Source organism: Mobula hypostoma, chromosome 14 (assembly GCF_963921235.1).
Source record: "Mobula hypostoma chromosome 14, sMobHyp1.1, whole genome shotgun sequence".
Classification (NCBI taxonomy): domain Eukaryota; kingdom Metazoa; phylum Chordata; class Chondrichthyes; order Myliobatiformes; family Myliobatidae; genus Mobula; species Mobula hypostoma.
The window spans coordinates 54,376,062-54,392,662 of NC_086110.1; the positions used below are offsets into that span (position 1 = coordinate 54,376,062).

The 16,601-nt window shown below is 40.6% G+C and overlaps 1 long non-coding RNA gene across 1 annotated transcript in view; it reads left to right on the top strand.

The window, feature by feature from the left end:
• The window catches only part of LOC134356297 (uncharacterized), a 45,333-nt gene continuing 28,732 nt past the window's right edge, over positions 1-16,601 (top strand). Inside the window, exons 1-2 of the long non-coding RNA XR_010020325.1 lie at positions 1-136; positions 15,069-15,126. This is a non-coding gene — a long non-coding RNA (uncharacterized LOC134356297). The remainder of the gene's footprint in view (positions 137-15,068; positions 15,127-16,601) is intronic.

Here is a 16,601-nt window from a genome sequence, read left to right on the forward strand (position 1 = left end):
TTCCATAGATACTGCCTGGCCTGCTGAGTTCCTGCAGCAAATTGTGTATACTGCTTGGATTTTGTTGAAGTTGTATAATAGTGTGGAATGAACTGCCAGCAGAAGTGGTACATGTGCGCTTGATTTCAATTTGAAGGTAAGTTTGGGTAGGTACATGGATGGTAGGTGCATGGAGGACTATGGTCTAGGTGCAGATCGATGGGAGTAAGCAGTTTAAATGGTTTGCCATGGACTGGATGGGCCAAAAGGCCTGTTTCAAAACATCAGGGAAATGATAATAGAGAAGCACAAATAGGGGAAGGGTACAAGATCATCTCAAAGGCACCGAACACATCTCAGAGCTCGGTGTAGTTCATCGTGAAAAGGTGGAAAAAATATGAAGCTACAGCCACACTGCCTTGGTCAAGCTGGTTCTCTAAACCTGGTCACTGGGGAACAATGGCACGCACTTGTAAGAGAAGCAACTGTGATGGCAACAGTCACTCTGAGTGCACAGAAAATTTAGTCAAGATTGATGGGAAGATGAATGCTTCTAAATATAGAGAGATTCTGGATAAAAATGAGCTGGATAATGACCCAAAGCACACTGCCAGAGCAAACATACAGTGGCTTCGAATGAAGAAAATTTATGTCCTTGAATGACCCAGTCAGAGTCCTGACTTTAATTTGATCAAACATCTATTGCATGACCTGAACAAACTCCTCAACTAACCTGGCACAGCTTCAGCTATTTTGCAAAGAGGAATGGGCAACTCTTACTCCAACACATTGTGCAAAGCTAATAGAGACTTATCCAAAAAGATTACTGGCTGTAATAGATGTGAGAGATAGTTCAACTAAGGACGGAGTAAAGGGGCATTAATGCTTTTGAAGTGCTGTCATTTCAGCTTTTGAATTACTAGTTTTTAATACTTTACAATTTTCCTTTTTTGGCCCTACTGTGCAAAAAGGAGCAGGTGATTCATAAATAAAAATTCAATTCTAAGTTAAATTCCTGGTTGCAATACTCATTTGTGTGAACAAAGGGATTTGGACTGAATACTTTTACAAGGCATTCTATATTAACATTATATAAAAGACAATGTCAGCCGAGTGGCAATAAAGGCTATGTGTGCGGGAGCATTTCAGTTACTGTGTGGTGGCATACCTGTGCACTGTAGAGGGAACAGTAAAGACGTGGCTGAAAGAAGATCATAGTTGCGAGCTTTACATCCAACGATACATCTTGTATCAAAAGGGCACACAGGTAGGGAGACAGGTGGTAGGTAAGCAGGGTGGCTCTGTTGGTAAAAAATAAAATAAAATCAAGTCCTTAGAAAGGGGTAGCATAGGATCAGAAGATATTTAATCCTTGTGAGTAGAGTTAAGGAACTACAAGACTAAAAAGTCCCCAAAAAGTAGCCAGGATGTGGGATATAAATTTCAATGGGAAGTTGAAAAACTATGTAGTAAAGGAATGTTACAATAGTCAAGCATTTCAATATGCAGGTAGATTGGGAAAATCAGGTTTGTGTTAGATCCCGAGAGAGGGAGTTTGTAGAATGCCTCCAAGAAGGCTTTTTGGAGCAGCTTGTGGTCAAGCCCAATAGGGGAAAGGCAATTCTGGATTGGCTGTTGTGTAATAAACCAGATTTGATTAGGAAACTTAAGATAAAGAAACCTTTGAGAAGCAATGATCATAATATAATAGAATTTACCCTGCAGTTTGAGAGGGAGAAGATGAAGTCAAATGTATGAATATTACAGTGGAGTAAAGGGAATTAAAGAAGCATGAGAGAGGAGCTGGCTAATGTTGTGGAAGGGAACACTAGCAGGGATGATGGCAGAAAAGCAATGGCTAGAGTTTTGGGGGGAAATTTAGAAGATGCAAGATAGATGCTTTGCAAAGACGTAAGGGAGGATGAGACAACCATGGCTGACAAGGGAAGTCAAATACAACATATTATATTGCAAAAGTAGTGGGAAGGTAGAAGATTGGGAAGCTATTAAAAACCAACAAAAAACAACAAAAAAAAACATGAGGAGAAAAAATGAAATATGAAGGTACATAAATTAGCCAATGGTATCAAAGCGAGACCAAACTTGTTTTTTTTTCAGATATACACAAGGAGTAGAAGAGAGGCAAGAATGGATAATTGAACCACTGGAAAATGACACTGGAGAGGCAGCAATGGGGGCAAAGAATTGGCAGACAAATTTAAGAAAATATTTTTTGGTAGAAGACACTAGCAGTTTGGTAGGAATTTGAGTGTCAGGGAGCAGAAGTGAGTGTTGTTGCCATTACTAAGGAGAACGTGCTGGAGAAGCTGAAAGGTATAAAGGCACATGAGTCACTTGAATCAGATGGACTACACTCCAGAGTTCTGAAGGAGGTAGCAGAGATTGTGGAGCATTAGTACTGATCTTTCAAGAATCATTAGATTCTGAAATGGTTCCAGAGAACTGGAAATTTGTAAACGTCACTCCACTCTTTAAGACGGGAGGAGGCAGAAAAAATGAAATTATAGGCAGGTTAGCTTGATCAGTGGTTCGGAAGATGTTGGAATCCAATATTAAGGATGAGGTTTCAGAGTACTTAGAGGCGCATGATAAAGCAGACCAAAGTCAGCATGGTTTCCTTAAGGAAAACTCTTGCCTGGAATTATGTTGGAACTCTTTGAGGAACTAACAGGCAGGATAGACAAAGGAGACTCAGTGGATTTTGCTTACACAGATTTTCAGAAAGCCTTTGACAAGGGGCTGCACACAAGGCTGCTTTACAAGATAAGAGCCCTTGGAATTTCAAGAAAGATACTTATCTGTATAGAAGATTGGCTGATAAGCAAGAGGTAGAGTCAAAATAAAGGGGGCCTATTCCTGTTGGTTGGCAGTGGCAAGTAGTATGCCTCAGGGGTCAGTATTGGGACTGATTGTTTCCAAGTTATGTATCAATGATTTAGATGACAGAATTGATGGCTTTATAGCCAGGTTTGTAGACAATACAAAGAGAAGAGGGGCAGGCAGTGTTGAGGAAGCAGAGATGTGTACAGATTGGGAAAAAGGGCAGAGGACTGGCAGATGGAATATGGTGTAAGGAATTGTATGGTCATGCACTTTGGTAGAAGGAATAAAGGCATAGACTATTTTCTAACTGGGGAGAAAATTCAGAAATCAGAGCTGAAAAGGGATTTCAGCAGTCTTGTGCAGGATTCCCTAAAGGCTTTACTTGCAGATTGAATCGGTGGTAAGGAAGGCAAATGCAATGTTAGCATTCATTTTAAGTGACTAGAGTATAAGAGCAAGGGTGTGATGCTGAGGCTTTATAAGGCATTGGTAAGGATTCGCTCGGCATTATCTGAGTAGTTTTGGGCCCCTTATCTAAGAAAAGATGTGTTGGCATTGGAGGCGGTCCAGAGGAGGTTCACAAGAATGTTTCCATGAATGAAAGGGTTAATGTATGAGGAGTATTTGATGGCTCTGGGTCTGTACTCACTAGAGTTTAGAAAAATGAAGTGGAATCCCATGAGACCTATTGAATATTGAAAGGCCTAGACAGTGTTGATGTGGAGAGGATGTTTCCTATAGTGGGTGAGTCTAGGACCAGAGGGCAAAACCTCAATAGAAGGACGTCGATTTGGAACAATAAGGAGAAGACATTTCTTCAGCTAGAGGGTGGTAAAGCTGTGGAATTTGTTGCCACAGACAGCTGTGAAAGCCAAGTCACTGAGTATATTTAAAGCAGAAGTTGATAGGTTCTTAGTTAGTCATGCTGTGGAAGTTTACAGGGAAAAGGCAGGAGAATGGGGTGAGAAGGATAATAAATCTTTGTCTCAGGGTGCAACTGTCATATCATAGAGTGAAGGGGGAAGGAGATCTGTGAGGCAACTGATTTTTACACAGTAAAAAGTAAGAGCAGATACAATAGTTAAGTGTTCAGACAGAAAGACTGCTTCCAGGCTGGAAGCAGTGGATATGGATGTTCTGCTGGTTGCTGAGACTTATTTTATGTCCTGGAATGCACTGTCAGAGGAATTGTTGGAAGCAGATGTGACAGCCATGTTTAAAAGGCATTTAGATTGGCACATGAACAAGCAGGTAATAGAGCAATGCAGAGCATGTGCTGTCAGTTGAAATTAATTTCAAGTGGCATCATGGTTACACTACATTGGTAGAAGGTCCTGTTCTTGTGCCAGTCTGTCATGTTCTACTATCAAATTCTCCATCTTTCAGAATCCATAAGCATGCAAGATATAGGAGCAGAATTGGGATATTCAGCCCATTGAGTCCACTCTGCCATTTCATCGTGGCTGATCCCCGATCCCATTCAACCTCGTACATCTGCCCTCTCACCATATATCTTGATGCCCCAACCAATCAGGAATCTATCAACCACTTTGAATATACCCACGGACATGGCAGAACATTCCACAGATTCAGCACTCTTCAGCTGAAAAAAATTCTTCCTTACTTCTGTTCTAAAAGATCGCCCCTCAATTTTGAGGCTGTGCCCTCTAGTTCTGGAAACCCTCACCAGAAGGAACACCCTCTCCACATTCACCTTATCTAGTCCTTTAAACATCTGGTAGATTTCAATGAGATCCCCACACATTCTACTAAATTCCAATGAGTACAGGCCCAAAGATGCCAAACGCTCCTCATCATTCTCGGAATCATTCTCATGAACCTCTTCTGGACTCTCTCCAATGACAATACATTATTTCTGAGATACAGGGCCCAAAACTGTTGACAATACTTTAAGTGCGGTTTAACTAGTATCTTATAAAGCTTCAGCATTATCTCCTTTGAATTAAAGGCCAATATTGCATTTGCCTTCTTTACCACAGACTTAATCTGTGAATTAGCTCTCTGGGAGTCTTGCAGGATGACTCCTAACTCCCTTTACATCTCTGATGTTTGAATTTTCTCCCCATTTAGTTAATAGTCTGAACTATTGTTCGTTTTTACCAAAAATGCATTATCATTTCTCAGCACTGTATTCTATCTGCCACTTTTTTGCCCATTCTTATAATTTGTTTAAGTCCTGCTGCAATTGCATTGCTTCCTCAGTACTACCTAACCCTCCACCTATCTTCATATCATCCAAAAACTAAATCCACTATCTAAATCATTGACAAACAATGTCAAAAGTAGCGGTCCCAATACTGACCCCTGAGGAACACCACTAGTCACTGGCAGCCAACCAGTAATTCCCACTCGATGCCTCCTGTCTGTCAGCCATTCACCTATCAATGCTAGTATATTTCCTGTAACATCAGAGGACTTTATTTTGTTAAGCAGCCTCATGTGAGGCACCTTATCAAATGCCTTCCGAAGATCCAAGCAAATGGCCTTGACTGCCTCTCCCTTGTCCACTCTGCTTGTTACTTCCTCGAAGAATTTTAACAGATTTGTCAGGCAAGATTTCCCTTCATGGAAACCATACTGACTTTGACTTATTTTATCATTAGTCTCCAAGAACCCGAAACCCCATCCTTAAAAATGGAATCCAACACTTTCCAAATCACTGAGGTTGGGCTATCTGGCCAATAATTGCCTCTTTTGTCTTCCTCCCTTCTTAAAGAGTGGCATGACATTTGCAATTTTCCAGTCGTCTGGGACCATGCCGGAATCAAGTGATTCTTGAAAGATCATGGCCAATGCACCACTATCTCTTCAGCAACCTCCTTCAGAACTCCGGGTTGTAGTCCATTTAGTCCAGGTGACTTATCTGCCTCAGGACCTTTCAGTTTGCCTAGAAGTATTTCCTTTGTAATAGCAATGGCACTCACTCCCACTCCCTGACACTCACAGACTTATACCATACAGCTAGTGTCATCCATAGTAAAGACTGAAGGAATGTAATTATTAAGTTCATCTGCCATTTCTTTCCCCCATTATTACCTCACCAGCATCATTTTCCTGTGATCTAATATGAACTCTCACCTCCCTCTTATTCTTCATATAACTGAAAAAAACTTTTAGTATCCTGCTTAATATTATCAGTTAATTTGCCTTCATATTTCATCCTTTCCCTTCTTATAGCTTTTTAAGTTGCCTTCTGTTGGATCTTAAAAGCTTCCCAATTATTCAACTTCCAACTCACTTTTGCCACCTTATATGGCATTTCCTTGGCTTTTATTCGGTCTTCAACTTACCTTGTCAGCCACAGTTGCTTAGACCTGCCATCTGAGAACTTCTTCTGTGGACATATCTATCCTGCACCTTGTGAACTATTCCCAGAAGGTTCAGCCACCTCTGTTCTGCTGTCATCCCCTCCAGTATCCCTTTCCAATCCAGCTGGGCAAGCTCCTCTCTCATGCCTCTGTAATTCCCTTTATTCCATTGCGATACTGATACATCTGACTTATGCTTCTCCCTCTCAAATTGCAGTATGAATTCAATCCTATTATGATCATTGCCTCCTAAGGGTTCCTTTACGCTAAGCTGACTAATAAAATCTGGGTAATTACACAACACCCAATCTAAGATGGCCTTTCTGTTAGTAGGTTCCAACACAAGCTGCTCTAAAAAGCCATCTTGTAGGCATTCCCCCTCTTGCAATCTGACACCAACCTGATTTTCCCAATCCCTGTGTATATTGAAGTACCCCATAACAATTGTGATGTTATCGTTATTACATGCACTTTCCAGCTCCCTTTGCAATCTCAACCCCACGTCCTGGCTACTGTTTAGAGGCCTATATATGATTCCCATAATGTTTTTTTTTTACCCTTGCAGTTTTTTCGCTCTACCCACAAAGATTCGACGTTCTCCAACCCCATGTCATAATTCCACCTCTTACCAATAGAGTCACACCACTGCCTATGCCTTCCTGCCTGTCCTTTTGATACAAAGTACTGTATATCCTTTGATGTTAAACTCCCAACTATGACCTTCATTCAGCCATGAATCAGTGATGCCCACAATGTCATACCGACCAACCTCTAATTGCGCCATTAGTTCATCCACCTTCTTCTGAAAGCTACATGCATTTAAAGTCAGTAACTTCAATCCTGCTGAAGTTACCTTCAGTAAATTGCTCTTTCTTACTGTAGCAGAACTGGCCATTTATCCAGTTATCCATAAGTGATTTTGAGTCTCTATAGCTATCCCTTATATATACTATATTGTGGACATATCCCACAACCCTGCTATAGACCAGACATGACAGACAATCTATTACATTTAGTCAATTTACAAACGTTTCACCCCATCAGAGACGCTCTTCCCCCACACCCACTTGTTTCTCCTATCACCCCCACCCCACCTTCTTGACAATGTAAAACTAACCTCCTTTCTCTCTTTTGTCATTCTTAAGGAAGGCTTTTGGTCTGATATATTAACTTCATTTCACGGATACTGCCTGACCTACAGAGTGCTTCCGACGTTTTTGCTATTTCAGATTTCTAGTATCTGCACTTTTGGATTCTGTTTTTAACAGTCAAGTTTCCTATCCAACCTCAGATTATTGTGATGGCAAGAGGAATAATTTATCTTTGTTTTATATTTAATAATTATTAGTTGTGTCCACTCTTATTTGAGAGCCTGGATGGTCCAGCAATCCCTGTGATTGGTCCTAAATACACGCATAAACTAATTTACTATTCAGATTCTGGCTGGTGGCCCAAGAAAATATGTAGTTTGACAAAGAAGATAAATGGGATCAAGGATTTTATTAGAAGTTATTTCTACCAATGAAGGGATTTATCAGTGCTCTTAGAGGACGAACTTGGAGTGCTAGTTTTATTTCAAGGCTGAAGGAGCAGAGATGAGCATGAACCTGGATTAGGTGGACTAGTAGATGAAAGATAATTGTTATGATTATACAGTGATTCCAGAACAGTTGTGCTTATGCAATAGTTGGGCAATTGGGAGAGTAAACTGCAACATGAGGCCTTTGATGCTTATGTGAAGCAGTTAAGGATTTCTTTGCCGCTGTATGCCAATGATTCTGGCCAAACCCTAACATTGTTCTAGAAAAGGTCAATATTTTTGACTGAAATATAGGCCTAAAAGAAGCAGACCCTTAAAACCTTTCTTTCCCATTTTGGAGATTTCCAAGGGAAAGCACTGTCCTTTTTTCTGAGAGCAGGAAAATTAATGTGTTTGCTGAAATTATTGACAGCTCTAAATTTGATATTTGATTTTGTTTCAAGGAGATTTATAAGCAAATGTATCTTTTTTTACACACGGAGGATGGTAGGTGCCGGGAAGTGCTGCCATGGGAGGTGGTGAAAGTAGATGTGATAGATTAGATTAGATTATGAGGACACACAGTCCTCTTTTATTGTCATTTAGTAATGCATGCATTAAGAAATGATACAATGTTCCTCCAGAATGATATCACAGAAACACAAGACAAACCAGGACTAAAAAGCTGACAAAAACCACATAATTATAACATATAGTTACAACAGTGCAAAGCAATACCGTAATTTGATGAAGAACAGACCATGGACACAGTAAAAAAAAGTCTCAAAGTCTCTCAAAAGTCCCATCATTTCATGCAGACGGTAGAAGGAAGAAAAACTCTCTCCCTGCCATGATCTTCCAGCACCGCAAACTTGTCGATGCAGCACCCTGGAAGCACCCAACCACGGCCGACTCTTGAGTCCGTCCGAAAACTTCGAGCCTCCAACCAGCCCTCTGACACCAAGCAGCGAGAACCATCGCTGCTGAGTGCTTCGACCCCAGCCCCAGCAACAGGCAGTAGGCAAAGCCGAGGATTTGGGGCCTTCCCTTCCGGAGATTCTCGATTGGACAGTCGCAGTGGCAGTGAAGCAGGCATTTCAGAAGTTTCTCCAGATGTTCCTCCGCGCTTCTCGATGTTTAAGAAGCATTTAGACAGGCATGAACAGGCAGGGGATGAGGTGATATGGAACGAAATAAACAAGCTGCCCTGCAAAAAAACATCTACTCAGTAAGGCTGCTTTTAGCCTCAGTGAAATAAAGGTGACCATGAAGGATAAAGTGGTAGCATTGGCAGTAGTGGAGGCAACTCCATTTTCTACACTGTTGCCATGATGCTCCATGTAAGCTTAGGATTTAACTCTTGTTTCAGCAGCGTTGCAGCCTTACTGTCTGAATATCAAAATCTTTAACTTTAAACAGACTGGGTTATACTATGTAGTTTGAGAAGAATGAAAGTTTATCTCATTGAAGCGTATCAAATTCCTACAGGGCTTGATGCAGGTGCCCTTCTTAGGATGTCTAGTCCCCAATTAACGGGTTAACTGTTCAGTATGGAACTGAGAGAAATGCCTTCACCCTGAGACTAGTAGATATTTGACATTTTCGACCCAAGAGTGTGTAGGAGGGACAGAAACTGAGTTTATTCAATACAGAAATAAATTGAATTTTGAATATTGATGGAATCGAGGGATGTGAAGTTAGCACTGGAAAGTGGAAATAAGATGGCAGATCAAGCACATTTTTCAATGGTGAAGCAGTCAGACGGTGCCAAGAAGTCTTATGGGTATGTTACTTTTCTCATTGTCACATTCATTAAAAATAGTGAATCTACTGAGGTAGCCTTGCTGACTGCTTGCTCAGAGGCCGAAGTGTAAACTATCATTGAAAGTTCAACTCAGTGTTCCCATAATAAAGACTCTCGGCCAATCTGCCTTTGCTGAACCATGCTGCCCTCCAGCGACAGATGGAGACCCTAGGAAAAAATGGACCACTTCCAATATCAAGGGAGTCACATCTCATCAATAAGAAATTCAGCACTGTCTTCAATGCATTAGCACAGCTTACGGGGAATTGAAGAAAAGGATACTTGAAGAGCAGGACCTCAGACCCAGCACAAAGCTCATGGTGTACTGGACAATAGCGATCTCTGCCCTTTAAAATGCATCTGATCCTGGACTGACAACAGCAGCCTCTCAAGGCACTGGAAAATATGTTGTCACAGCAAAATGCTTCAAATTCACTGAAATTACATGCAATCTATTGTGTACTTAATATTTCAGTAATATTTGAGTAATGTAAAAATATTGTTTGATTAATCTATTGTCATTTAACTATTTATTTATATAACATGTATAACCATATAATTTATATAGAAGCGAGACAGCATTTCTCTGAACCAGGGTGTAAACCACAGTAGTACACACATAACACACAACAACTTAGGAAGGTAAGGATACAATCTACAGATGAATCACACATAAATAACAAACAAACATGCACTAAAATTAAATATTGTACTGGAACAGATTAACCAATGACACTTCAATTACGATGTGGCCAAGAGTTCAGAGGCCTAATAGCTTGCGAGAAGAAACTGCTTCTTATCCTGACCATTCTTGTTTTTATGCGTCGTTGTCTCCTGCCTGATGGTAGAAAGATTCCTGGGTGGATGGGTGTGTTCCTTAATAATACTTAGGGCCCTGCACATGCAGTGCTCCTGATAAATATCCCCAGTAGATGGTAGGGAGCTCCCAGCTGTTCTCAGAGTCCTGTACAGGGACTTCCAGTCTGATGTCCGACTACTCCTAGATAGCGAGGCAACTCGTCAGGACCTTCTCATTGGTGCTCCATTGAGCATGTGAGCATACTTTGTTTAAATAATTAACTACGGGTTTTATGTAAGAGTACATTGAATGCATACATCATCACTGCACCACATCATACATATGTGCCTTGCTTAAAATCAAAACCAGGCATCACACCAGTGGTCACACCAATGATGCACAAGCATTACACAAGTGTGCTGAGAAAATTCAAGCATTGGTGGATTCTCCACAGCCAAAGGATACGTCACAGGTGCAATCCTTTTTAGGATTTTTCAATTACAATAATAAGTTCCGACTAAAGCTAGCTACTGTGCTCCACCCCTTGAACTCATTACTACACATCAGAAAGAAATAGCAATGGACAAACCAGCGTGAGGTGGCTTTCCAAAAGCTAAAGGAAATGGTGTTGTCAGACATCATGATCCACATTGTCCAATGAAGCCTGCCATGCATTGATTGGGATGCCAACACATGCGGAAGAAAGGTGTCCAGAACTGTCAGAACCACTTCCTGCAGCCCCACAGCCAACTCCTACAACCACCATGGAGGAGGACCCAAAACCTGAGATCACTTCACAGACACGTCTCTCCTGCCAAGCAGAGTGACACCTCCCCCCCGCCCACCGCCCTGCCCTCCGGTCTGGAAAGATGTTGTCCCACGAGAGTAAGAAATCCTTCACAGCGACTAAATCTTTTGATCTGAATGGAATGGAACACTTAAAATTTTACTATACTATGGATGTTCAGAGGTTCACTTATTATCAAACTACAGTGCCTATAAAAAGTATCACCCCCCTGCCCCCAGAAGTTTTCATGTTTCATTGTTTTACAACATTGAATCACTATGGTTTTAATTTGGCTTTTTTGACACAGATCACTAGAAAAAGACTCTTTCATGTCAAAGTGAAAACAGATCTCTACAAAGTGATCTAAATTAATTACAAATATACTGTAAAACACAAAATATTTGATGCTAATTGGTTATAGAAGTCACATAATTAGGTAAATTGAGATTTGTTTTTGGAGACCTGTGTGCAGTCAAGGTGCTTCAATTGATTGTATCAAAAATACACCTGTATCTGGAAGGTCCAACTGCTGTTGAGTCAGTATCATGGCAAAAACTACACCATGAAGACAAAAGAACACTCCAACTCTGTGAAAAAGTTAAAAAATGCACAAATCAGGATGGATACAAGAAAATTTCCAAGTTACTGAATACCCCTTGCAGTACAGTTAAGTCAATCATCAAGAAATGGAAAGAATATGAGTCAGCTGTAAATCAGCCGTCCTCGAAAACTGAATGACTATATAAGAAGGGGACTAGTGAGGGAGACCACCAAGAGACCTGTGACAACTCTAGATGTGTTATAAGCTTCAGTGGCTGAGATGGGAGAGACTGTGCATGCAACAACAATTGCCTGGGTGCTTCACCAGTTGCAGCTTTATAGGAGAGCAGCAAAGACAAAGCCACTGTTTAAAAAAAAGCTCACATGAAATCTCAGCTAGAGTTTGCCAGAAAGCATGTCAGAGACTCTGAAGTCAGCTGGAAGTAAGTTCTATGGTCTGATAAAACCAAAATTGAGCTTTTCGACTATCAGATTAAACACTATGTTTGGCATAAGCCTAACACTGCACCTCATCAAAAACACACCAGCCCTACTGCGCAGCATGGTGGCTGCATCATGCTGTGGGGATGCTTCACTGCAGCAGGCTCTGGAGGACTTGTGAATGTAGAGGGTAAAATTAATGCAGTAAAATACAGGGAAATCTTGGAGGAAAATCTGATGCAGTCTGCAAGAGAACTATGACTTGAGAGACGATTTGTTTTCCAGCAAGACAATCATCCCAAGCTAAAAGCCAAAGCTAAAGAGGAATGGCTTAAAAACCAATAAAGTTAATAGAACATGGAACATAGAACATAGAATAGTACAGCACATTACAGGCCCTTCAGCCCACAATGTTGTGCCGACCCTCAAACCATATAAGCCCCCACCTTAAATTCCTCCATATACCTGTCTAGTAGTCTCTTAAACTTCACAAGTGTATTTGCCTCCACCACTGACTCAGGCAGTGCATTCCACACACCAACCACTCTCTGAGTAAAAATCCTTCCTCTAATATCCCCCTTGAACTTCCCACCCCTTAATTTAAAGCCATGTCCTCTTGTGACCTAGGGAAGAGGCGCTGGCTATCCACTCTATCTATTCCTCTTATTATCTTGTACACCTCTATCATGTCTCCTCTCATCCTCCTTCTCTCCAAAGAGTAAAGCCCTAGCTCCCTTAATCTCTGATCCCTTAATATCCGGGAGTGGCCAAGTTAGAGTCCGGACCTCAATCCAATTGAGAATTTGTGGCGACACTTGAAAAGAACTGTTCACTCACGATTCCCATATAATCTGCCAGAGCTTGAGCAGTTTTTTAAAGAACAGGGACATTTTCAGTGTCCAGATGTGCAAAGCTGATAGAGACTTATTTACACAGCCTTGAGTCTGTAATTGCTGCCAAAGGTACATCTACTTGAAGGGGGTTAATACTTATATAATCAATTATTTTGTATTTTATATTTGTAATTAATTTAGATCACTTTGTAGAGATCTGTTTTGACTTTGACACTTGAGAATCATTTTCTGTTGATCAGTGTCAAAAAAGCCAAATTAAATCCACTGATTCAATGTTGTAAAACAATAAAACATGAAAACTTCTGGGGAAGGGGTGAATACTTTTTCATAGGCACTGTATATCACTCTGAGATTCTTCTTCTCCAGATAACCACAAAACCAAGAAAGAAAAGGATGGCAGAACAATCATCAACTGCAAAATTCCCCTTCCCTGCCCAAAAATTAAACAAAAATATAACAGGCAAATCGCCGCCCAAATCCCCCTTCCCTGCACATAAAACACGAAAAAGGTCGGGTGAAAAACAGAATATTAAAACTATAAAACATAGAAAACTTGCTTAACATTCTCCAGGCACAGCAGCAGCTTCCCTCCTCGGCAGAACGATCCCACCAGTGATCAAACGGCACGCTCCCCTATGCAGCAGAAGAACAATCCCACTAGCGATCAAAAGGCAATTTTCCATCTCCAGCAGCAGGCCGATCCCACCAGTCATCTAAAGGCTGGCAGCTAGTGTTCACCTTCTGCATTTGTCTCAGTTTCAATCTCCCTCTTTGCTTTAATCGGCGAAATGTAGTTGAACATCAACTCGTGCCCTGTCCTGCAGCCTTCTCGCCGTGAGGTTCCCCAGAATCCTCTCGGAGACTGCAGAGCACTGAAACACTCAGACAATCACCAAACTGCAACTCACAGGCTCCAAAAGTTCCAGGATCACATTCAAGATGAAAAACAAATGTCAAAGACATAAAAGGAGTGAAATATACAGTTTCATAGTCTATCCAGAAGATGTTGACCGTGGGAGTATTGTACACAGTTGCCTTCTTGACTGGGAGGATGTCTATATAGTGGTTGTATTGTACAGTATGCTGTGTATTACAAACTATCCAGTACATTGTAGAAGGAGCTAGATGCAGGCATGGGCAGCATACACTGAAAGGCACCACCAAGTTCCAGGAATTGTGTACAGTATCAGCTGTGGTGAATATGGATTGGACACTCCCAAGTCCAAATGGGAAACTCCCGAGAAGGTAGTGGAGAATGACAGAGCTAAGATCCTGTGGGACTTCCAAATACTGACTAATTAGCAGGTACTGGCCAACCAACCAGACATAGTAATACTGCACAAGGAACAGAAGAAAGCAATAGTAATAGATGTGGCAATCCTTAACGACAGGAACATCAGGAAGAAAGAATATGAGAAGCTGGAGAAATACCAGGGCTTGAAAGAGCAGGTAGAATGGATGTGGAAGGTTAAAGCCAGAGTAATCCCAGTGGTGATAGGAACACTTGGAGCTGTGACACCTGGACAGAATGAGTGGCTCCAACAAGTCCCGGGAAAAACATCTGAGATTTCAGACCAGAAGAGTGCACGACTAGGAACAACAAGGATACAGTGTCAAACCCTCAAGCTCCCAAGCCTCTGGTGGTTGCATTCTATATTGAGTTGATATATAAATATACTGTTTGATTAAACATACTTCGTTTAAATAATAATGGGTTATACTATATGTACAGTAAAAGTACGTGAATGGCATATGTCATTACACCACCACATCATACATATGCTTAAAGTAAAAATGGAACTAAGACATACATTTCCAGTTCCGAGTTTCCTTTCAGTTACTTTTTATATTTTGGAGTTATAAAACATAACACAAACCAATATAAATATTCTCATGCTAAGCCAACATCCCTGGCATTGAAGCCAATTTATACTCATACCACTAGGCAGACCATTTTGTTCATATGGCTAAAATTAGTTTCGTACTGGATTTTGGAGGATTGCCTAGAAGTTTGTTGGAGTTGCTTACAGGCTCATTATTTTTTTTCTTTGTGTAAGAGAGTACAAAATGCAAGGAGAAGCATTAAATCTGCAGGTAAACCTTGACATCAGTTCTGTTCACAGAAGTAGAGGGTTAATATCCTGGAATGAGACAATATTTATTGCCCTTTAGGCTGGAGAGAAAAACCTTGCAGAAAACTTCTGGCAGAATGACAAGTACCTTGACTCAGGTATGCTACTTTCATTTGATCAGTGATATAATAATTTGAAAATCAAATTTAGGAGTTGAGTTTAGTGTTTGAGTAACATTGTGATGAGTACCCTAAAACCTGCTGTATAAGGCACTTCTATTTTGTAGTCTTTAGTTTTTGGATAGACCTTTCAAATTAAAGTGAAGTATCTTCCACATTTCTCCTTTAAGCTTTATAGCAATATGAATAAAGTTCTAACTTTGAAATTCAGTTTAATTCTTTAATCTTGTACTGTGTCATGTTTTACATTTTAATTGTTTCATTTAATAAAACATGAGCAAACATGAAAGTAGTTTTCTGACAAACAAAATTCAACAGCTACAAAGATCAATTTTATTAGACAAACATAGCAGTGTATAATTTCTAAGACACACCCACCCAACTCCCACTTATTGGCACCTAGAACTTGAGTTTATGGACGAACTTTTGTCGTAATTAATTACCTTAATTTTGTTTCTTTGATCTTTATGCATAGCAAGCTTCACAGGACAGCCATCAGGACAGTTTGCCAGTGACTTTATTTTTTCCATCACAGAGCTTAGAGCCTTGAGGTGCAACAGTCAGATGCCATGGAGTCTAGTTAGACAATTAGTTAAGTTCTCACTTGGTAATTCATGAGTCAAAATAAATAAGAACAGATACTCACACCTGAGAAAACACTTAGCTAGTCACCAAACTTGAACCATGGAGGCTTTTGTTGACAATATTAGAGCAATATTATAAACTTAGGTATTGACCATTGTGCCACAACATGTTCCATGATAGCAAGCTATAGAAACAGATTTAGAACATTTAGTTCCTTAAGCATGATTAACTTTACAGGGAAATCATAGTTGGTCTGTAACCTAACCCAGACATTGTTTCAAGAGAGGGAGGATAGGAAAAGTTATGTTTGGGAGAATATTAATTCATTTGGCTGTGTATATGTACAGTCAGATGACAATAAACTTAATCTAGAGAAAATGCCACTCAGTTTTCTTGCTTCTCACCTGCTTAGATCTAAACCAATACTGAAAACATGACCTTGTATTCCATTATCAATTCTGCTTTTGCATGCTGATACACTTCACAAGTTGGGCAAGGTCTTGAAAAGGCAGGAAGTTGAGTCAGAGGCATTTCTGTAGCCAGTGCAATGATCCACGAGAGAGCATCTGTCCCTTTCCAAATGACACAAGATGAGTCACATGGCAAAAAAGGTGAGAGAAATGAAATGCATATGAGTGTTTAATCAAAAATGCAAAATTGAAATAAAAGGAAGAGGAAATACTAATTCTGCCATAGATGGTCCCAAGCCAGGCTGAGAAAGGAGGTGGGATGGCCATGGGGCTAGCAAATCCATCCCATATGACCCCAGACCACATCCCTGAGAGAGAAGGATCTTTGCTTAGATGTATGAAGTCATGTGGTGAAAATGGAATCCACAGGGCCAATCAACCTTCGACCCAAAACAGAGG